Genomic DNA, 25,030 nt, shown 5'->3' on the forward strand with positions numbered 1-25,030 from the left:
GACTTTGAGGATGCCGTAATCCTCTTGACCATCAACCAATCAGATAGACATATTTCAGAAATATATTCGTAGAGTTGAAACTTGTTCAACTCTTGAAATATATATTTCAAGTAATCTCGTTTCACATTTAGCAGCATTTTGGCTTGCAATAAAGTCACGAAGGGGCGGTAATGCTAATATACGATTTCAGTCAAATATTGGTGCAAATAATACGATTTCGGTCAACTATTTGGCTAGTCTTTGCCCAAAATTATGAAATGTATATCAGTAACAACTCTTAGGAGGGTTTTCGAGTAATTTTAAGTAAATAATGAGGTAAAATAAAAGAAAACCCACTTACAATTTTGGACTTGACGCTTAACTGTGGTGTTCTAGGGGAATTAAAATATCACAATTAATATGTTTAATTCAAAATCGTTGTCCTACAAGCACATGTTAAATGGCTCGATTCACATTAGGTATAAGTTGGGACATTGTCAGGTTGAATAGGTTGAAAAAGAAAAAGCCATTTAAACATGAATTTAAAAGATAGACTATTTGTAGCTTTATGACACTGAATAGACCAAATATCTGCCTCTGACTTAAACAAATGTTTTCCATGCTGATTTGTTTTTGTAACTAGTATATATGTCATTTCAAAAAGAAAGAAAAAAAAGGCGGATATTACTTATTAAAAACTCAACGCATTACTATTTATAGGCCTATAATTATAATTATAATGTTATACTTGATTAGATAACAATTAGCCATGTGTTTGATAATTACAGAAAATAAAATATGCAAAATTGCTTCTCAAAGCAAATTAAATTACCTGGAATATGATTGTATGGTGTTAAAGTATGCAGTTTAAAGTGAATTGTAAACAAAATGTGAAAAAGGAAATGGCCCTCTTGCATTATATGACCACTGGGGGTCACTTATATTCAATTTGCTCCTCCTGATCATCCTCCATCCCGCAAATTATGCTAATTATATACCAATTATTTACTGATGTTAATAATTTTTACAACATTTATTCAGTGCTTACTGTATTGGTCTCATCACAAGCTTTAGTTTGACACCAAATTTAACTACATAGGCTGTAGGCCTCCCCGGGTAGGCCTATATTATGAACCCCAAAATGTTACATCTCCACTTAAAACGCATGGTCACTTATTGACTTATTTATTGACTTATTTATTTCTTTATTAACTTATTAATTAATTTATTCATTTTTATTTTACAGACATTAAATCATGACAGTAGTTCAATATTGAGTTTACCTATTATTGTATTGACTACGTTAAAGAAATTCTCTAATTTTTGCTTACCTAGGTCAACGGGCAATACTTGTTAACAGTCGGGCAACGCTGTGAATTGTAGAAATATATCTTTCTCCGGTTCATAGTTTTATATTCAAGCCGCATATATTTTGGCGACCAAAAAGTATTCAAGTTTCGAATATTCGCCTTGAATATACACTTTGAACCAGCCTTAAAGCTTCAAAACACAGCTCTCTAGCCACTCAATATGATCAACACTTCATATGAGACACCCAAGGCACTCCACACAGTGTACTGAATCTACATCAGAGTGGAACACAATCCAGATCAATGTGGAAGCTTGTGGACTTGTGTAGTCAGTTATTTTATAGTCCGAGTGCTGCAACACTTGACAGCAATGGTATCATTGTAGGCCTAAACGTACCCTACACATAATGGTACATGTAGTACACCCGCATTCATTGCATTGTAAGACACAGTAAAATTCATTCAAAGAGAGCATACCAGTGCAGTGATATTACCTTGCACCCTAGATATGGAAGTACACATTGACAGACCTGAAACTGACCATTTGTATGAAAAAAAAGGAAAATGCTTTAAAAAAAAGAGGAAAATAGCGCAAAATCATGCCAAAAAAGCTCAAATTGGGCTAAATATAACCAATGTGAGAATTTCATGAATTAAAAAAAGAGGAAATCAGCTAAAAAGAGGAAAAGTTCCAGATCTGTATTGATGTGTATTAGTGCAGGTCTCCATCCCTGTGTGTAGTTCCCCACTGAAAACTGTCATTTACCTAATTAGTATTTCTGTTAATGACCTTCAGAACACTGACAAGTAAGTCAAGTGCAATTAGCTAAATTAAATGTTGCATTAAGTTCATTATGTAGAAATCTAGTTGACAAAATAATACACTTAAAAGGATGGTCTGATTCTTATTGATTACCATATATCTACTTTAAAATTAAAATAGACACCAAGAAGTGGTGCATGAAACAAAATTGCAAGAGGGGTTATTTCAAAGTCATCCATCTGCCCAGATATGCAGATCTCAGAGTGGCTTGTTATAATAATGTAAAGGGGAAATTTGTAATATTGATGCTAAAATGGTCCAAAATTAAGTAAAAATTTATTTTGTGACAGACCTTAAAGGAAGATGTATATCACATATTTTTGGTCAAAGTCACCCAGTATCTTGTGCCAGGAGGGACAACTTACCCCCTGCTCCACCATACCATTCAGTAAACAACTGAAACCAATAAATGTGCAAGCCAACATTTACATTTGTCGCAATGTTCAAAGCAGTTTATTTCATTAACAATATCTGATAGTAAATATTTTTTCTGGGGTTTGTTTGTTGCAAGTTGAGGATGATGGTGGAACTTTGCTCAGGATTTGAGATACCGGCGATGGCTCTGTAATACCGGTAGCTTAGTAATCAGCTCTATCTGGCATGCGTTTTTTGGTTTAACCTTTGGAGGAATGGTCCTACTTTCTTGAAATCAGGTCTCTCAAGAATTCTATAAATACAAAGAAAGCAACAACTGGCACTAAGGTGGGCCATTGAAACTCAATTTCTTGTTTCATGTTCAGGTGTCACATCGGTCTTTGAATGCCATATTAAGTATTTCTAATTCACTCCCACACATATAAGGTATATTGCTGATAGTGATCGATGGGCAAACATAATGCATGCTGGGAATGAAAGGGCTCAAAAGCTATTGAATTCATCACCCGAGATCGCGAATTTGAGCCCTTTTCCTTTCCAGCATGCATCACTTTTGCCTATCGATCGCTCTCAGCAATATACCTTATTAATTATTTAGATGCTTTTGAATATCAAATTCAATGAATTGTTTGTTTGTATTTCTTTGAAAGAAAATACCATAAAAGCATAAAAATGGGTAAGGGTTAAAAATGAAGAAATATACTGTTTTTTCTAGAACATTGACATACGAAAAATGTATTATTTCAAGATAGAATGCTTTGCCTTAGCAGGGCCCTAAGACAAAGTAAGTCATAAATAGGTCTTAAAGTAGCAAATGGAAAAATTATGATTCGATTTGTAAAGCACCATATTTGTTTTTCCAAAACTGTGTGTTTTTGAGGAGGAATCAGAAAGAAAAATGAAAAAAGTCACCAAACTTGAACAATATTCGTCCAAGTGAAAATAGTCAAAAAAAAGTCACATGACACTTGACAGGAACTTCCACTAAGCATCTTGAAGACAATTATACTGCAATGAGTTTTTCCTGATCAGAGTATGAAAATAATAAACGATGTTTAAAGAAAATTAACAATTTGGAACAGGAAACAAGAAATGGATTTTGACTGGCTTTAATTCAGCAACGTCTGATGCCTAGCGATTTAGACTCAATAAGACGCCTAGTTTGAGCCTTAAGAACTGGTGAGAACAGTTAATCCATCATGTTATTATAATGTTAGCACCTTTTTATTGGCTAATGTATTGAGTTTCTCTAATTCAAGATATCTTTAATGTTATTATGCTAGCTAAGAAAATGTATTTGCAAGTGAGGGTCATAGCTGCCTTCAGTAAACTACATTTACAGTGCTATACTATTATACTATGGTGTCATCTAGTTGTGTCAATCCATCATGAAAAGTGTTGGGGGGGGCATTTGGCATGAATTGTCAAAAAGTGGCTGAAGAGAACAAAAAATGGGTCATTTTGCCAAAAAGTGGGGAATGGGCACACCTTGTACACCCAGGATTGATGGCCATGTTGTCATTCGGAGATGAAGATGCATCCCTTCCCTGTGAATTCCATTCCCATCCCCCATGATGGAACCAGTCATATACCTATAATATTTGCATAATGCATATGCTTCTGAAACTGAATATCCTCTACCTCAACCCCCACCCCCCTGCATATCACAACCTTATTTTTGAGCTTGAAACCCAAATGGATTGTGATCCAACGGTTAGGACCACTTTTAAAAGATTTCCTATGCGGTAACACCAGAACGAAGATGGCTGGAATACTGAGTACTCAAGGCAGCCGTACAGTATGTTCACTAATACGTCTTTATTGCCATCACAAACAATGTATATCTCCCTGCGTGATGTTCTTATGCATGAACCTGACCTACAAACGCTAGAAATGTTCTCCGTAATTAAATTTTTGCACTTCGAGAATTTTCAAATTATTTTCACTATTTTTGGAATTGAGTTTTCCACCTTTTTCATTTATTCAACTTATTTCAAACATCAAAATATGATATCACACGAATATGTATACGATGATATGCGGCGATGATCGAGGGGCAAATATGGCCAGATGTGTCCCTATAATTAATAAAGGAATATGATCCAATTCATCATCTGCTGTTTTCTCATTGATAATGAACCTGGTGTTAAATTCAGTTCTTTCACTAGAGACAGTAGAACTTGATCAATTCACTCAGATCACAATGTCCAAACAATCGCATCAGACTGCCGCACATACCCATACCACCTTTACAGGTTAGTGCCCCTCAGGGGGGGTCTATGGACAGTGGATATTTTGCACATTGGGGCTGTTTTCTCCACAATTAACTTCTTTCCCTATTTTGATAGTGAAATAGTTAGTGGCATAGCCAGGATGTTTTTCAGAGAGGGCAAATTGGGGAAAAGTGACTTTATGGGGAGAAAATTATCAAAAAAAAGATCTAAAATATCTAAAACATTTTGGCAGCTGGCATCCCACGGAGGGGAGCAGGCAAGATGTTCCACACGGCCAGTTAGTTGCCTCCCTTGCCCCCTGACTCCAGGCCCTGGCTTGTATTGGAACATAGGGATGACAAGATGATGAAGCCACTCCATTTGGCTTCCTCTAAAAGGTGACATCAGTTCCATGTCACAGTTACCTGTACAGATGCACCGCCTTTGAGCATGCATACTATGCCCACCTGAATATGTGTAACTGTCTCAAGGAATTCAATGGCCTAACCAAGACCATCCTTTAAAGTTCGATTTATTTTAATATAAATATGCTGCATATAATTTACTACCTTTGAAAGGTGTGAACATTGACAGAGCACAAACAAATTCTATCTTACTACAATTATGACAATTTCTACTTTTACATTACACTGTGCATAACATACCTATCTACCCAGGAGGTGTTAGGAACAGGTGAAGGAATCCAACTTAAGGCATGATATAAAAAATAAAACAAATCTTAACATTACTATTACAATATCTGAATATTTTCTGTAAATGTGTTTAAATGAATTTGGATAAGTGGTTTATACGATAGCCCCATAGACATAATACAGTTTTGAAATTAAAATTAAATGACTCTTCTCATATCAGCTTTCGCCTATTAGGCTAATAACTTTAAGTCAGCCCTAAAGCCAAAGTAACTTTAATGCTATCTTTGGACCCTGCCAGATATAATTGCCAAATTTTTCACACATTGATGTAAATGAGAGCCAAACTCATCAAAGAGCTTGAAAGAATTGCGAAAACGTGCAAAATTGACAATAATTTGAGGAACTCCACAAGGCTTTACGTGTGAAAGTAGGTATATAGCTATGACTTTGAAACCTACTTTTGCCAGTTCTTGCCAATCATGTAGCCTCTTTCTTAAACAATGCTTGGAAAGAGAATTAGGTCTCGCGATTGTTGAGTTCAACCTATGCCTTAGGAGGGAGAGTTATATTTTGTTCGTGATGAAGATGATGGTTTGTTACAAATTATGGCTACTGGCCACATCAGTGGAATGGATGGACTGACTGTGCACCTGGTTTCAAGTTTACAGTGTATTTGGAACTAAAAATCTTCAAAAACAAGAACAATTCTGGCAAAAGGGAAGTTGAAATTGTGCTCCGGGTAGGATCTCTTTTACTGGCTGACAAAAGTTTGGAATGTTTAAAATCTAATCCTTAATTGGAATTCCAATTATTGTACATGTACCGACAGGTAAAAGTATCATGAAATTCCAGAAAAAAAAGTTTGCCTCAAAATGAAGTGCAAATAGTGTTAAAAGCTGGTGAAAGTTGGAAGATGCTGGTAATTTCAGGTACTTACTTTATTTAACTTAATATTCTCTTTTATTCAATCGCTAAGAGTCACTATTCTTTGATAGCGACTCTTAACGATGAGACACAATACCCCAGAGGTAATAATATATAAATATACCTGTGTACATGTTGCATGGACAGGTCGCAGTTATGACATGCGCTACTAGTAGTAGTAGGCCCTGGCCCCAAGCCCATCTCCCAGCTACACCACTGTCACAAAAGCTTCTTATAATAAAAGGAGTCCCCACCAATGCAGTTTCATGTCAGTATTTCAATCACTTTCTATATGAGGCAAATGTGTTCAAATCAAGAGGAATGAGTCTAATGTCGACTATTTTCAATTTTTATTTTTGTTATTATTCAAGTTTTGAGTGATTTATCAACTTTTAAAACAAAGTCAAACATAAGAAATATGTATCACATGTTTTTATCAAAAACTCAAAAATCAATATTTGTGACATTAGACTAGTTCCGCTTGATCGTGTTATGCTGGATGTGTTTTTGAAGGTCCCATAGAAAGCTGTGTGAATACTAAATGGGTTGACCGTGAGTTTTGACACATTTTGATACAAAAAGAAACATTCAGCCTTAATATATCATCATAATTCTAATAGTCGCTGATACCAAAAACTACATTTGATGCAGAAAATGAGGGGATGAGGTTGTTGATCAAACCATCTTCTTTGAACGAAGCAAGGCAGTTTCTCTATCCGGTTGCACATTGCTCATTATATGAGGAGTAATGGGAGCATGTTCCAGCAGCACATTAATTCATAGCTGCAGGTCTGCAGATGTGTTCATCATGAGGACTAGGCAGTGTTGCTAGGCAGGTGACTTTACCGCACAATTGGGCTGCTTTTAAATGGGTTGTCATGCTTCTGAAAATATTATTGTATTTTGAACAAATTGGTTTACTATTGGAATCGTCAAAGTAAATAAATAAATTTAAAAAAAATGTAGGCATTGATATTATGCCGCTTTTAGAACAGTAATCTGTCATTCCAAAATGGAACAAGAACTTTCACTACAAATCATATGCTTAGAATTAATTCCCTCAAGATATCTGTGAGAACTTCCTTCAATGACTCTTCATACTTTTAAAAACTGTATTTTAGAATTGTGAATAGAATTACCATACTTACCTAACATAGATTTGATCAATTTCCACAAATCTATTGCTTCAACTTTGTGTCTTTTATCTTTCAATTTGATTGCACACATTTGTCCCAGTAAAGTAATTTTAGAAATGGGTCAGCAGGGCAATTGAGAAATTTTGCCTCTCCTGGTTATGGGTGGAACCGGCATTCCCTGGCCCAAAATGTTATTATTTTTGATGTTTATTAATCTGATTTTGACTGGAAATTGAGTTTCAACCACCTTGATGCGGTGTTCACTGCATCATTGGTCTGATCAATGATAGCAACCCTAAGACATACTAGAGGAAATATTGAATTTAGGACACAGAGTACACCAGACCTACTTTCAACATTTATTTACTACATAAATAGCATTGAGTTTCTTTGAACAGTGGCTCAGGTAGACATGGACATAATAGAATATCATGTATTTTAGAATCACTCTTGGGGAAAGGGGAGAGTCATCACTTTAAATGGCTGCTGTATCCCTGGCAATATTGATGGGCAGGTGACAGCCTTTTTACGATTTAGTAGTACATACCTTATTAAATATGAGTCAAAATTTGGGGTATAAATCATCAAAAATCAAAATACTTATACAAATGACCATATGGGGATGTGCTGCAAATACACGTCTCATTTTCGGACCTCTGGTATAACTATGGTCCCCTGTTCTGACAATTTTGGCAAAATGGGTAATTTTTTCTAATTTTTTGACTGAAATACCCCAATTTCACCTAACTGGAACCCAAATTTCATTTTAAGTGTGGGGGTGTGTGTGTGAAATTTTGTTCAAATGTCATGAAATTGTATTAAATTTGGCCAAAATCTGGGCCTCAGATATAAAAATGGATCAAATTTCTTGGGAAAATTGGTACAAAAATTAATATGGATCCAAAACACTTTCTAATTCTGAGGCACATACCAAACCAAACTGAACTTGAACACCCCTGAACCATGTGTATACTGAGTACATTTCATAAGTAACTATCATGACATCCCCAAATCCAAATTTATAAATTATTTTCATATCATACATCCAGAATCTTAAATTTGACAAAATTTCTGCATTTGTTCAAGTTGTGCAATCATGATAATCTATTTTCTATTACAATTTTATAATAAATCCATAGTCACAAGTATTCTGGCAATGATGGTGAAGGAAGCGTGTACAATTATTGGATTTAGGGCATGCAGTCAATGCTGGAGACCTACATTCAACATACTTGATGCGATCAAACAAACTCAACCGGATATTGGGTAAAATCAATGCTCACTTTTTCATTTAATAACATTTCCTGTTTTACTCCTTATAATATATTGAAAATCCCCATCTGAATTGGATGTATGGATATGATTGAGAAAAGATAATGCATGTTGCTGACAACAAGAAGTGTTACTGACATTGGATTCACTTTATTTGATCACATCACATTCAATTCATCTTTTAGTTGCATCACAAACAGGCTTGTATAGCCAGGATTATTTTGAGGGTGTGGGGAGATAAAAAGTGAACCTTTCGTGAATTTTCTTTCTACAAAGGGATAATTTCAATGTCTTTCCTGAAAAACAGACATTTTGTGAATTTTTCCTTCAAGAAAGAGATGATTTTCAATGTTTTTTTACAGAAAAAAGTGGACTTTTTTGTATTGGCATTTTGGGACGCACCCCGCAGCCTCCTGGCTACGGCTTTGATCATGAAGTCTTTTCACAGATTTAAACCTGACTATGCGCACATTGATGCAACCAAATATTGTATGAAACTGAACAAAAAATACCCCCCAAATAACCCCCTACAGTTCCAACTTCCTGCAGATGGCAACAGAATCCATCTCAAAAATTCAAAACTAAAAATGATACTGAAACTGAAACTGACAAATTTATTGTAAATTGTACTATGTAAAAATAGAGGACATTGACATGGCAAAAGCAGACAAAATATGATGAGATGGTGACCACATGCCAGCAAATAAAGGAGTCAAAGGGTCCTGCCTTGGAAATTGGCTTATCGGACATACTATAGATAGCCAGACCCATGGTACCTGAGAGCTGAGTTTTGTATATTAACCCTCACATCACTCTGAATTTGCAAAAGACCTATACAGATTTTATTTTTCAATCAAAAATTTGACAATTTTGCTTCAGAACCATAATTTTTGTAATCTATTTGGAAAATGTGTTCAAGTGAATACAAACAAGCAGTGGTTCTTGAGTTAAAAATCTTTACTTTAGCAAAAGAAATGGTATGACGACTCGGACTTGCAGAGGTAAAATCTTTTCAGCGTTAAATACCAATAGTGAGATATAATATTACGACACTTGTGTATACAGGTGTGTTAGCGCTGTGACACATTCCATCTTTATAATTATTTGATCACGAATATTAAAATAGTAAAACAAATAGAAGACTGCAAATCCTAGTGGTTAAGTATTCAATCAGTGTGGACAATATTTGAAGTGGCCCAATGACCACTGATAGTGTTTATATTGGTGTTTAAATACAAAATATTGAAAAGATGACTTTAGAATCTTGATAGAAAGTCAGTTCATATTAATTTGAGTAGTCTTACAGTTATGCAAGCAAAGAATACAGTGAAAAGATTAAAGGTGGCGTAAAGTGGGTTGGAACAGCTAAATAAAAAGTTTGGAGATATTTAAGAATATTTTGTGATTTTAGCATCCTCTTTTTATAATATTTTTCAGCAGATATCAATGAAAACAGCTTATTCCCAAAATTTCAGTTGATTCTGATTTTGCATTTGCGAGTTATGTATGATTATGCGCATTACACTGTTCCATAGCTAGGTCACTGTATTGTATATTATTTGTCCTGTTAACAAAACATATTTACAAATATGATAATATTTTTGCCAAGCGAATGAATTGGCAAGGAATATTTTGCACATAAACATTGTGTAGCCAGAGGTTTCCGTTGCACTGTAAAAATGGTGTCTTGGCCAAAGACACTTTATGTGTCATCAATTGGGAGACATGTATCTATTTAGACACAAAGTCATGTCTCTGTACAAGATATGTTTTAATGTAACGTCTCTTTGCAAAACTCTTATTCACAAGTCATATCTTTTGTCATCAATTGGGAGACATGTCTGGCTGGAAGACATGTCTTTGTGTCTTAGATTATGTTTTAATTGGTTCTATTTTCTTATATTTCTATTGTTCAAGACACGTCTATTGCCAAGACATGTCTTACATATGACGCCAAGACACCATTTTTACAGTGTCGTATAAAAATCGTAACTTTTTTGGAGAGTGGGGGATGAGGCTATGGATCAAGAAATGCTCCTTTATAATGGACTTATAAATATGAGTATATTAATAGATGTTTGGCACTTTGTGCCCTGTTCTAAACTACTCAAAAATCACACTTCAAGGTTTATAAAAAGGAACTCCCTTTTCATTTATTGCTGAATTTAATCATTATGCTTCTGATATACATTTTCTGTTGATTATAGGCTTTCTTTGTTACAAGTAGTAGTTTATTTTAGGAATTGTCATAAATTGGAAAGTCACATGGGCGTCTCAAATTGGGTTATCTTTAATGATCATGATGGAACAAAGTAACTTCTTGATTATACTATGCTTTTATAAGAATTGAACCAAACTAGGTCCCCTTATTTTGTGTCATCAGGAATGTCATGGGAATCGTCATAAATATGAATTGTACATATATGTGTGTCACTTAAATGAGGTTATCATGAGAATATATCATTGGGGAACATAAAATATTAAGATTCAAAGCATAGATAACCTATTTAAACCTACCCTATAGTCACACAAACCCTCAATCACCAAATGTATTGCTCAAAGCCTTACAACATTCTATATTTTGTTTAATACCATTTCAACATTTTAATTTTCTTTCTTAAATATATATATGAAATTTGCTTGAAATACCATAAATAATCTTCTCTGTAAATAAGAATTGCAAAATCAGCTGCATTGGATCTTAAACTTTTTTATCTTCTAGATAGAGATTCAGATATGAAAGACTCTAAGGCTCTGGTTGGAACCTAATAAATTCTATGAAGCTTTATTAGGCAAGATATAGGGCAAATATTTTGTGTGTTCCAATTTTCCGAACTTTGAAAAGCTGCATTCTGGCAGAGCACAGTATAGAAATATAATTCAGACCTTTTTTTAAATTTTACTAATTTTTTTATTTTCTTTACTTATTGGGTTAGTAAAGGCTGACTGAACCCTGATTTGAAAATCAAATGTCCAAAAGTCAGCCTTAAATTTGTTTACAACTGACACTCACACTAAATAGTATCTTTGTTATCAATTTCATATCATATAAACAACAAGACAGGTGTGAACTTATCAATATGTCATAATAATTAATTACAGTGTATATTTTAGGTCAAGTCCGATTCATAACTAAATATTCCATAGAAAAATCAAGCCAAAGGTCTGAATATATTGTTGTTCACTTTGTGTTCAGTAATCATGATATACCATGTTTTCTAATACTCACTCTCAGCAAAGTTGCTCTCAGTCCCTCACTGTTTCAAATGTTTAAAAATGCTGACACTGATTTCCAAATTTGTAAGTAAACTTTCCACTGTTCACACATGATCGGAATTGCCGAAAACAACTTAGCAAACTTAAAAGTAAGCAGGAAATCATTGATCCTAAGTTCATGGTTTATCATTTTGGCATGTTTTTAAGCTTACCTATTACAACCTAATGACTTTTTCGGAAATTATTGTTGTAAAAAGACTTCTAATAAATGCACCCTCTTTCAAAAATGTCACAAAAATTGGATGTTTAACAGAGAATATGCAGTAAATAGGAATAGCATTCAGCATTAAAGGGGCATTTCGTGATCCACAGCCTCATCCCCCACTTTTCTCAAAAAAGTTGAGATTTTTATATCACTGGAAACCTCTGGCTACATAATGTTTATGTACAAAATATTTCTTGCAGATTAATTCGTTTAGCAAAGATATCGTGAAATTTGAATTTCGTTCTGGTGCACCAGAACGAAATTACAACGCATTGTCTATGGAGCAGTGTAATACACATAATCATGCATAACTCATGAACATAAAATCGGAAGCAACTGAAATTTTGGGAATAGGTTTTTTTCGTGGATATCTAATGAAAAATGACATAAATAGAGGATGCTAGGATCACGAAATACTCCTTTAATATTAGTCTAATATTGATATCAAGAAACAGATAAAGTTCTCAGGTGTTGACAAAAACTCCCTTAAAAGGGAATGTGTAGGCAATTTGATATTGGTGCCTTGGACCACCTCAAAAGGTTGTAATTGTGTGACATGTGGTGTGGTTAGATTTCTAATAAAATTTCATAGGATAAATATTATTTATGGTGTTTTAGGTCAAACTTACCAACAATTTTCAAAATCAAAATATTTGAATACAAAGTATAACACCAATGGCAATTACACAGGGCTGACCATGTGTCTGAAAATGTAATTTTCTTCATAAACACACACAAAATTTGTCCCCCCCCCAATATATCTCAGAATCTGCCATCTAACTTGAGAAATTGAGGCCATCTGGGTAAGGACCAGGGTAAATGTCTCCCTGGTTATGCCATTTTATAGCTTATAGTGCATGTAGGCTGAAAAGATGGATGGTAAAAACCATTGCTGGACAATCACTCTAAAAGGATTTATAGCGTTATCAATTTGTTCCATTTGAATTCGATATCGGAAGAGATAACACTCTCAAGGTGTGACTGTAACAACATGTCATTGGGTAATAAATGATGTTATTTTGTATATTATTTTATCATGTTTTATCTCTTGTACAAATATTCACCTGCCGTGCATAGATGTGATTGGGATGTATGTTTTTCCATTTGTGATAAGATTTGGTGCAGTGGGTCAAATGTTGGGAAATGAATTCTGAGAGCTAATTATTCACAGAATGTGATTCATCTGCATTTGCTGGTAGACAAAGGCCGCAAATAGCCGACCTGATCTGATCCACTCAAGCCAAAGTTGGAAATGTTGAAAATTGAGTTACCACCATTCCCCGGGGGGGTCACTCCCATTGTGGCCTGTACACCATCCGCGATAATGAAAACGCGTAAAAAGGGGAGTTTTTCGTTGGTAGGCATGATACGCGCGGATCGCGTTTAGAGTGTCAAAAACATTAAAAAATGGAAAAAAGGGTAGCAAAATTGCAATTTCTAAATATGCGGAAATGAAATTTAGGGTATGAAAGTTGATGTTAGGAATGAAATCCTTGTTTAGGGTGTCGTTTTAGCCAAGGGTTAAATCCTTGTTTAGGGTGCTTTTCAAAAGTTGATTATCGCGGATGGTGTACAGGCCACAATGGGAGTGACCCCCCCGGGCACCATTCAGTATCTACACTTACTGATGTTGAATCCCGGGTAACTTGAATGTTTGATTGCAAAGTTATGAACCTTTTATATGTACATATTCTTATTGGTTTTTTTCCTGTTTCATTATTGCTGTGTGAGCCTGATTGGATCAGATCTGCCACAACAATTTGTCTGACCACTTAGGTATAAGAATATAAAATGCTTCTTTGCACAGTGATTTCCTAAAAACAGAGCCAATCATTATTCTAACTTAAGTTGAATATTCTTGTAGTCCCTGAACACAGACCAGTTCTCAGTGGTCTTCACTGCATCACTTTAATCATGCAAATTTGGTAAAAAACAAAGAAAATACAATTCTTTCACTTCTACTACCATATGCAACAGCCCTAGTAAGCCAATTAACAAATTACATGTTTCAGGTATATTCATTGTGGACTTTGAATTCTAGGTTTTAGATAAACCCAAACATTTTGCTATCTGATCATCTTTATTTAGTAATCAGTTGTATTTATTTTGAGTTATCAGTGCAAATATGTTCAACTTGTTGGCTCATATATTGTTGGGTACATTGGACTTCCTTGAATTCTACCATAAAAGTTACAATTTTTGAGCAGAACTGCTACTTTTCAGATGTATGTTAGTCTTCTTTATCTTCTTAATTTTATCATTGTGTTTCATACTTTTCTCTACATAGGTGTCAGGTATCATCCTGATTGGAACTGACTACAAGGTCTTTGTTTTCCCCTGCTCTGTTATTCTAATGTAGCCAGTAATGAAATGAACAGACCAGTTGACTGCACCAGAGATCTAAACAGCCTCAGTGAATCTTCACCACACCGCTATGTCAAAAAGAAAAAGTTTCAAAAAAGTTATTTTGCACTTTTTAGCAAATGTTATAAAATACTTTTTCAACACTTTTTCAACACTTTTCAACACTTATTACATTCGGTCGCAATGGTTTGTGGTCACTTTTAAAAATGTTTTGAAAATGTTGTGAAAATATTTTGTGTTTGCTGTGTTGCAGGTGTATGCAAATGCACCCTCCTGGCAAAACTTTCCACCAACAAAATAACTGTTGAATGGTTCACGTATTAATGACATATTATATGACGGAGAATATTTTGTAATAGAGTCACCTTCATGTTGTCTATCAAATTCCACCATCTTACGATATAAAACGTGGAAATTCAAATAATACAATAGTCTACATAACATCATGTTATATAAATTTAACATGTAATCTCTAAAAGGTATAAAAGTAGCATTTGACTGTTGGCATCATACTTTAGTTTGCATTAGGGACTGGTCATTGGACTCTCACGAAGGACATAAACCTTGGCAAGAACTCAATAATCAATGGACACAAAATTATCATCTATGATAATATTTTCCTTACAACTGGCCCCAAAATTAGACAGGTTAGTCAAGTGTTTATTTTGTACACACCATGTCTATCAACTTCATAAGAAAAAAACCTAAGACCTGGAAAAAAATTGACTTAGTTTAAGGTCTGCCTTACCCTGGGCTATTGCAGGCCAAGCAGCTTGCCAGGTATCTATAGGTTCCGAGGTTCATTTGCCCAGGGAAAAGCTGGGGTGCTCAAGTTTGGTTTTGATAGGGGTGTGCCACTTAGAATTTGAAAGTGGACCCATCATTCAATATACCAATTTTTCAAGAAATTTGGACCCATTGATATTCCAAAAGTCAGATTTGTTGGCCAAATGTAATGTACAAATTTTGCCCAAAATTTTGGGGAAATTTCAAATATTTTCCGAATATAATTGAGAAAATTTTGAAAAAAGGACCCATCCACATACCAAAATTGGCCTAGAAAAAGGGGTCATTGATATACCAAAAGACCGAAAATGATAAAAATGTTTGCGGCACATCCATGTATGGTCATTTGTACTGATTACCCCCTAGTTCATTTGCCCGCTTTTCTACAGATGAGCCAAGGAGAAAGCAGATTTTAAAAACAAAACTTTCCCTTAAAAGCTTAGTGCACTATGGCATGGAACACTTATTGAATTCAAGCGATAAAAAGCCACGCATGGGACCTCTTTAGAGTGTCTATGAAAATGCCCCCTTTAATCACCCTCCATTGCTGTCACCTATATCACCGATGCTTCATGATGTTGCTAAATATGTGACCACTCCCTTATCTCTAGCAGTCAAAGTCTGGTAACGAACACACACGTTTATTGTATGGGAATGCATGTGTCTGTGTCCACACCTTGTCTGTTTACACACGTTATCAACAAGCGGTCTTTCATAAGTTCTTTTACACCTTTGTACCAATGTGCAAACACCTGGACAGGGACTCCAAGTACTTAACCACTTAAATGCATCAGTCCACATCAGACCTGGATCCACAGTTCGCCCACTCTTCACCCACGGCCTGGCTGGCAGTCATGATCCAACCATCCATCAAGCTATTAGAAGTATTGAGATTATAGCCAAGAGTACAAGTTCTCCTAAGCTATGTGTGCTTTCAATTTTGTAAACACCAGCAAACGTTAGAACACATGCATAAGAAATCTCTATATAAATACAAACGTACACTGTACAAGATCACAAAAACAGCATTTAAATGCATTAAGTAATTTCCACAGTTAGGGTAAGGGTGTAGGCCAGTCCACACTTGCCCAGTGAAAACTTATCTTCATCCACAATAATGCGAAACAAATTTAATTTGCATGTCTTCAGTTAGATAGTATTAAACAGAATACTATAGTTTGTTCGGCTTATGATTGACACAAAAAAAAGATTATTATTATTATTATCAAACCTGAAATCTGCACAGGCCTGTAGCCAGGAATTTTTGTTAGAAATTTTCCAAAATTTCCAAAAAGTGGACCTTTTCCTAAATAAATTCATATGTGATGCGATCAAGCAAAATCAGTCGGAACTCGAAATATTCAATTTCCAGTTTCTTATGGGGTAGTAAAAGCATTTAAAGCTACATTTTGCAGAAAACTCCATTGAAATTGAACAGCTAGTTCCGAAGATGAGCAATTAAATCGCATCACATATGAAAAAGTATAATATTGAATTTTTTGTGCTAATTTGAAAAGTTATTAAAACATGAGAAAGTATAATTTTTTCTGAAGATTGTTTTTAAGGTGCACCTCCTCTGGCTACAGGTCTGAGTCCACAAAATAAATATTCAAACATCCATCTGATCATAACAGGTCTGTAAAGACTGGTAAACCTAGGGTCCTGGTTGTTCCAATATCTGTGGTTTAAATTTGTAATCATGCTCTGGCTTCACGATCATGGCAAGGCAGCGTACACAGGTACACAGTGAGAAATGTGTGAATACACTCAATACAGTGCGACCAAGTTATCTACTTTATCTTATATGTGACATGTCATGTCAAAAGGAGACACTTTTGGGCAGGATAGCAAATGGAGAAATAGCACAAATGGAGAAATAGCAAAAAATCTGCCCGGGGGTGATTTTTTCACAATTTGGGTTTTTTGCGAATTTGTGTTGTTATTAATGTTAAAAATATTGTCTGATAGTTTCAGACCGGAATGTAACTGGCATCTTGTATTTTTTGAGACATTTTTCAAGGTAATTCCTACTCTCAACATTTTCTTCATAAACCCATACAAAATTTGTCCACCCCCCAGATATTTCCCCGGAATCTGCCATCTAACTTAAAAAATTGAGGCCATCTGGGAAGGACCAGGGTAAATAAATAATAATATTTTTAAAGGCCGATATCTCAATTTCCAATTTTATACCATAACTTACAAACTCAATATCTTCGCTAAGGAATGTCCAATTTCATTGGGGAAAACGGCGTTGTGGAGCAAAATATCTGTATATCTAAGATATGTAAAAACCTCAAAATTGATAACCTGCCCAAAAGTGTCTCCTTTTGACATGACACGTCACATATAAGCTAAATGTTTTAACTCCTCTCCCGGCTCCTCTTTTTCAATTCAATGTTTATTTACCTGTTTCAAGAAAGAACAGGTTGTTGATGTAAAAATTACCATCCTGTATCTATCTTTATCTTATCACCCTGAGAATGTAATTACAAACTATAAACACTGCAATGAATGGAAGAAAGTGTGTTATCACACTACAACAGGTTTCTCTTTTGTCATTCTCTTCATATCACCATGTCAGTGTCCTGATAATCACTCATTGATTGGGTTGAATCCTATAAAATATCTATTAATATCTAGTCAACTTGAATGGGATCTAATTTAATCAACATAAAGTCAACTTGTTCATAAATTATCAGCAAATAAAGTTAAACAATGAATTGTGTACATCCATTTATGAAATGGTGTTTTGTTTAATACTGATATGCCACTCACTAATCAGAAAAATCTTACCCTTCCCAGAATCCTTTGCAACATGGTTCATCATCTCATTTCATCACATGACACTAGTATTACTTTGTACAGGTTCCATTTGTTTTCATGTTGTGAATAGACTGGCTAAATATGGATTGGTAGTCATGAACTAAACATAATGTACAAGCTCTGGATGTAATTATGTTTATTGCGGTACCCTTTCTCCATAGATGACCCATGTTGTACTGGATAGCAAATCAGTACAGAAAATTGAAATGGAAGCAGTGCATTATGGGAAGTGTAACATATCTTCTTTGATAACTAATGATAACCTAGAAAATGAATGCTAACCACAAAATACATCTCAGGTATAAAGAGATTCCATTTAGCTAATTGTGTGAACAAAGCAACTCGGTTATTCCGGATACCACATAGAGCATTTTAATTTAGTGCCAATCCGGCTTGAAATGTGGGGGGGGGGGGACATCCAGCCAAAATTGTTTAAAAGTAGCTGAAAAGAACAAAAATGGGTCATTTGCCAAAAAGTGCCCACCCCCCCTCCACCTCCGATTGACGCCCATGCCATAGAGGATGTTGACAGGCAAATTTGAAATTCTGGTTAGATCACTGACCCCCCCCCCCCATTCAGCATATGCAAGGCAAAACCCAATATTGACAACATTAAATACCACATGTATTGGACGGAAATGCAACTTGAGCATGTTGAGTTAGAATAGGATTTGTCCATGTAATTTCACGATCATGACATGCCAGTTTTAAGCTTACTTACAATGCTTACATGCATGAAATTTCTGCATTTCGGACACTTTTTCTTTGAAAAAATGTGGGCAGCGTTTAATATAGTAGGCCCTAAATATGGTAATACATTTTCAACTTTCCCTCCTCCAAGCCCCTGGCTGTGACTGCAGGTTGCAACGCTGATCAATTCTCAACAATGAGGGCAGTAAACAATAATTAGGATCATGATTCAGATAATCAAGGACCATAATAATTAGAGTTAACAGTTAGTCAGTTACCTACCCCAAGAGCTAATCACAGACATCAATAAGTATGACAACATTTACACTATTTGGTGAGAAGTTCAAGTTCATAGACCAAAAGTTCATCTCACAAACATTTGGCGACAAGCTATATGCTATCTTTTTTCTTGTTATTCAAAAAGCTCTGTGCCATGGGGATTTCTTTTTAATTCAGTGCATTTTTAGTCCACTTTCTTTTTCTTTTCATGTTTCCTGACTAAAACAGGGTACAAAATCCATTCAAGTTTGTGAGACCTGAGACTATGAAAAAAACCCAATTGTCTTGAATACTTTCAATGATAGAGAATATTCACAATCTAAATAGACCTACAGGCATGGTCTGTGCAAAGTAAAGGTAGCATTCTTGTAAGAAGTGAGTGATTCTGGTATCCACTTAAAACTGGTCGATGGTCCAGTTCCCTCTGATCGGGAAATTGTGAGCGCGAAGTGCGAGAGCGCGTCAGCACAAAACCTATGCATGGCTGTGGCTCAGGCTGGTCACTTATGGCTATTGATACTTGACTAGTTGGGGAGACTGTTTGGGATTTTGCCATGACTAGCTCTAGAGGTAGTATCATCTACCATAAAACTCAACTATACAGTTTGGTACTATGCATTCATCATAAAATGGTCAATAAAATAAATCGCCCAACAGAGCATTGTTTGAAAAGAGCGTGTCATTTGTTTAATAAGTGAATAGTATGCGGACAACAAATCAATAAAACACTGAATAAAAGGTGTGAAGTTTATGATCACCTTTAAACTAATCGTGTGAGCTTTAAGACCACTGCAGTCACCGTAAAAGAAAAGAACTACTTTGACTTGAACTTGTTTCAAACGATACCGCATTCCCCTCGTTGCTCAGGAGAAAACACACACATCATAATAGCAACCATTGGAAGGCATTGAGGTGTAAGAAATGGAGGGAAAATATCCTTTGTGTTATATTTGTTGTGGAATGTGTGAGTTGAATGGTAAAATTTAATGAAAGGTGATGATTTAATAATATATTTGAAGGATTTAGGTTGTCAAGGCTTCCAATATTTGGGTTGAGGGTTTGAACCAAAATAAATGAAGCAAATGTGTAGAATAAATAAAATATTGAATGACTCAATCATGTTGTATGACAGGGGCCTTCCTTGAATCCATACCAGGCACACATGAATGCACCAAAACCAAGGTATGTGCCTATCACAGGGTGCCTATAGACTTGAGGCACATGACACATTCAACACACAGTCTCTTGCACATAGAATGCACACACCCCTCCCTCCCCCAACAAGTCCCTACTTGTAAAGGCCTGCAACCATGGACCTTTTATTTGACTGGAAAATACCCAACCAACTGTGGACCCCCCACCATAAATTGTAGATTATTGTCCAGTCTATGCCCTCACAGACCAAAATTAACCGCCCAACCTAGGACACAAACCGGACACACCAGACTGTTAACATACCAAGGAGGTACCACTCTAACAAACATGGACATTGGCTTGGCAAATTACACACTGCTGTACATTTTGGCTGATTCTGTCAACTGCGGACATCCTCGGTTGGAGGTGTATCCCCATTTAGGTGGTAAAAAGTCAGATCAAGGTCAACACTTGCATGTCTTTACAAATGCATGTACGTACACATAGTGTGTATCATGGGTCCAGTCCACACAGGGTGCTTGATTCTGGATAAAAATTCTATAGCCATGAGCAAGTGGCCACAATTCTTACAATGTTTTTAACTCATTTTGGTGTCGTCATAGATTTCTTAGTCTATTGACTTTATTCTTTCTCTTCATCTTTTCATCCCACATGATGTGCAGTTTCTTTGCAACTGTAACCAGTATCTATATACTGCAACCTAGATATACCAGGGCATGCATTATACAATACATCATCACATTTCACCAAACGTATACATAAATATTTCGTCCTGGTTTTTCAACTTGCCCTCCCTTTTTATGAATGCTTTTGATTGAAAATCTGACTCTATCCTTCCCCTTTCAAATAAAATTATTCTTTCTCACTAAACAATAACAACCCACTACATGCACTATAAAACAATTTTAGCGCAGAGAGCCAGTTTGATTTTGAGATCAATTTTGGCAGCAGGTCCCTGATTCTCTTGGAAAATAAAAGTAAAAATAAAAAATTGCCCACATTTTGCATGAAACATGTACTTTACTGATTGAACTTTCAAACTAATTCTTTCAATAACTGCTTTTTGACAGAACAAAAACCTCATTCAAGATATGAAAATAGAAATCCCTCATAACAATTACACGCTCTTTAGAAAAGAAATTAACTTTGCAAAACCATGAGTAATCTACAATGACATCTTAATTCGTTAAAACTCGTTAACTCTTAAAATTTGTTAATACCTTACAGAGAAGAAAGCCTTGCACTGTTTTCATATGATCCCTGTTCTCATTCCTTTCTTCTTACAATTCAGCAACTCTGCATAATCGCATAATTAAAACTTGCCCATCGATGTGTTTTGATTTGATTTTGCGGCTGATTAACGTCAAGAAAAGGGCATTTATTTTGGGCCAATTCACTTGAATAGGCAACCTGTGAGGCCTTTTGTAGGCACTGTGTTGCCTGTTTTGTGTAGGTGTGATGCGTTAATAATGAAATGAGGCTTTAGTCTTCACCAAAGACTTGGTTGAGAGCTGTTGAGCTATAAATGATGTGGGATCTGGGCCAGGGGTGGTTATAGCTCCTGAAGGATTCTGTTTTCTTTTCTTAAGCAGTATACAGATTTTTATTATACGTACAATATTGTATGTACAAATATGTACGTTATTTAATCTATTGCCATTCTATTTCCAGTAATGTTTAAGTTCTAACGAATGTTTGATGACGTAAAATCGATAATATATTTCTGCTAGATATTGTATTTAACATATTATCGATTTTTCGTCATCAAACATTCGTTAGAACTTAAACATTACTGGAAATAGAATGGCAATAGATTAAATAACGCATATATTGTACATACAATATTGTACGATAATACTGGAGTCTGAAGCGCTTTAGACTGATGATCCATACTAAGAAAACACTATCATTCCTTTCCATGCATAAAAAAGAAATTTGTACACATTTTTACCAGTTTTCAGAAATGATTCCAAATAATAAATCCTGATATTGCTCTTTATTATGTGAGGTAGACCTAGTTGGGGAAGAGGAGCAACTAGAGTGCCAAATTTAAGTGATCATGCCAACTTGATTAGAGTGAACTATACTCGGATCTTTCTCTGCTATTACCTGTGAACAATTTCAATGGAAAAATTCCAGATGATCACTAGAAACATGCTATATATGTTGGCTCTATTAAGTCCAGTTTACCTAGCACTTATTCAGTGCATAGGGGACCATGACAGGCCCTCTCTGACATTACAAAATCCACCAGCCCCTTCACCAGGTGCTTCGTGCACCCCTCCCCTCCCCTGGGCGTGAGGAACTGTAACCTGCAGTTCTACAGTTTACCATGTGAACAGTTTACTAGTCTGTGACAAGGTAAGGCATAAGGCACACATTTTGAAAATAATTATTTGCTCACATTTCTGCAGAAAAGTAATAATAACATAATTTTGTTGGCAAACATTAATGGTAATAATGTTCCAGCTGAATACAGTGAAATAAATAACATGACTTTAGGTCTAATCAATTGGAATAAGTAGGGCATGATTACACAGTCTATGGATTACAATACACCTGATATGTGGTTACCATGGTAACTAACATTAATCATGTTAATATAGCAATATGATGTACATCTGCTAGTTTTGTTCATTAGAATTAACCTATATCTATGAAATGTTGCATTTGTCTCAGATTTTTTTACATGTTATAAAAACAAATCTATGAAGATAATTTTTATACATCGGACATTCGTCATGTTTTACTTACGAAAACTGGTTTATTGCAGACTGACGGTGGTACACTTTTAAGTATCAAAGCTTATCAAGGTCCACCTGTGAAGACAACAATAGAAATTAAGAATGTGTGTTACTAAATTGTGAGAATCATCTTCTTCACTCTTAGAAAAAAGGTTCTTGACCATGTTGACTGTTCTGTACGAAGAACCCTCAAGAGTTCTTAAAAGGGAACTTCAAAATGGTTCTTTCTGGCCTTATCAGAACCCTTTTCCAGGTCTTAATGGTTCTTTATGGCATGCCCAGAACCTTTTTTGGTTCTTTGGCGATCCATTTAAGGTTCTACATACAGGAAGGACTGCTCAAGAACCTTTTGAAGATCTATGCTTAGAACCTTTTTTCTTAGAGGTTTGTAAGTCATAAGGAACAAAACAAATGATCAATGAATCCCTATACACATATCAAGTTTTGTTACAAAGTTTACCCCTTCTTTCCCCATCAAAACTCCTAATGCCCACTTTGATCATAATGTTATCAACATCTCACCATAATCATGAAATGCACCTTTAAACCTTTCCTCCACATTGCTCAAACTCGGCCCCAATCAATGCAGGTGCAACTCACACACGTAGGCAGTGCATGCTTTGCATTTATTCATGGTAACCTGAACAATTGTGCTACCTATCGACTGCGAAACCTAATTTTCAAAATTGATTATAACCGTCTTTATATTCATTTCAGAGCCGGCGGAAGCACTCCAATCCAGAACATGCATATCTTTGACATGATTTTCCTTTTTCCTGTTCTTGTCTTTTCATAATAGCCAAAGTTGGAAAGTTAGTCCGGATGCCCTGCTCTTACACAAAAATGACCCCACCCTGTTTTTTTCCTAGCATGGGAACCTAACTGATATATAAGACCCCTTCCCCCATGATGAATTGTTAGTTGTAGGCCTGTAGCCAGTGGCAGAAGGTGGATAGACTCTGCTAGGATTTTTCAGAGGGGAAGCAAAGGGAGGCAAGGGGATTTACAAAAAAAATGGGGCAAAGATGACTAAAAATCATGGTGGCCAGCTTCCCACTGGGGATTGAGGCTAAAGAGAAGGAGGGAGGGGGGAGAGATGTTAGGGGAAGCTGCCCCTTAGCCCTTAGACATAGCCTCGATCAGGCCATACCAAATACCAAATGAAGGAATGAACCAATATACCAACAGAGGAATACAAATTAAATAAAGTCTCTCTTACTTCCATGTAATGGCAAATCTGAGCAAAGGTAATCATACTGCGCATGAACATTTATCATGTACATATCCTTGGTGTTATCATCCAAGTGACACATTCATCAATACTAACCATCTCTTCTTGATATATATCTGACTTCACACTTTATCATGATTTGTATTGATGTGACCTGGTTGGAACTGTCTTTAGATTATCTTGTTTATTTGCGATTATCTTTCTTTTATCATTGTAAGCCGCGATAGTACAACCCATCCCTGTACTGCCTCTAATATTCTTTTAATTATTGTCAACACAACTTTGTAAAACATTTGCAGTGCAGGAACTTCAGGTAGCAATGATCAGGTTATCAGATTTTGTCACATTCAAATTCTAGGCATTTTTTTGAAGTTACAACAAAAGGTCCAAAGAACCAGGTTTCTAACTGAAATGGTAAATGGTCTTTGGCACATCAGTGTCACACATCACACTTGTACAACACAGGGGTGGAAAAGTTGCACAATTAACAAAATGAAGACCTAATTAAAGTACGTTTTTATGCATTATTCAAAATGTTGGTAAAATTCTACATGTATGTATAGTGTTAAATTTGACCTCAAACTGCTTCAACGTGTCCAGAATAGGGCGGCCAGGCTAGTTTTTGCTTGTGGACGGGACAGGTGCTCTGCAGATCTCCTGAACTCCTTGCATTGGCTTCAAGTGAAGGATAGAATACAGTTTAAAATATTGTTGTATGTCTATAAGTGTTTGATGAATGTCGCTCCACTATATTTATGTGACCTGCTTACCTTGCTGCTTGCTCAGAGA

The 25,030-nt window shown here is 35.6% G+C and overlaps 2 protein-coding genes across 2 annotated transcripts in view; both read right to left on the reverse strand.

Annotated features, from left to right (window-relative positions):
- LOC140158792 (repulsive guidance molecule A-like) overlaps window positions 1-25,030 on the reverse strand; it is a 253,981-nt gene that overhangs the window by 137,584 nt on the left and 91,367 nt on the right. Inside the window, exon 3 of the mRNA XM_072182007.1 lies at window positions 23,021-23,085. The gene's annotated coding sequence lies outside the window, so the exon portion shown is untranslated. The remainder of the gene's footprint in view (window positions 1-23,020; window positions 23,086-25,030) is intronic.
- The window catches only part of LOC140159457 (uncharacterized), a 154,376-nt gene that overhangs the window by 27,473 nt on the left and 101,873 nt on the right, over window positions 1-25,030 (reverse strand). The window lies entirely within an intron of this gene.

Source organism: Amphiura filiformis, chromosome 8, assembly GCF_039555335.1.
Source record: "Amphiura filiformis chromosome 8, Afil_fr2py, whole genome shotgun sequence".
NCBI classification, from domain to species: domain Eukaryota; kingdom Metazoa; phylum Echinodermata; class Ophiuroidea; order Amphilepidida; family Amphiuridae; genus Amphiura; species Amphiura filiformis.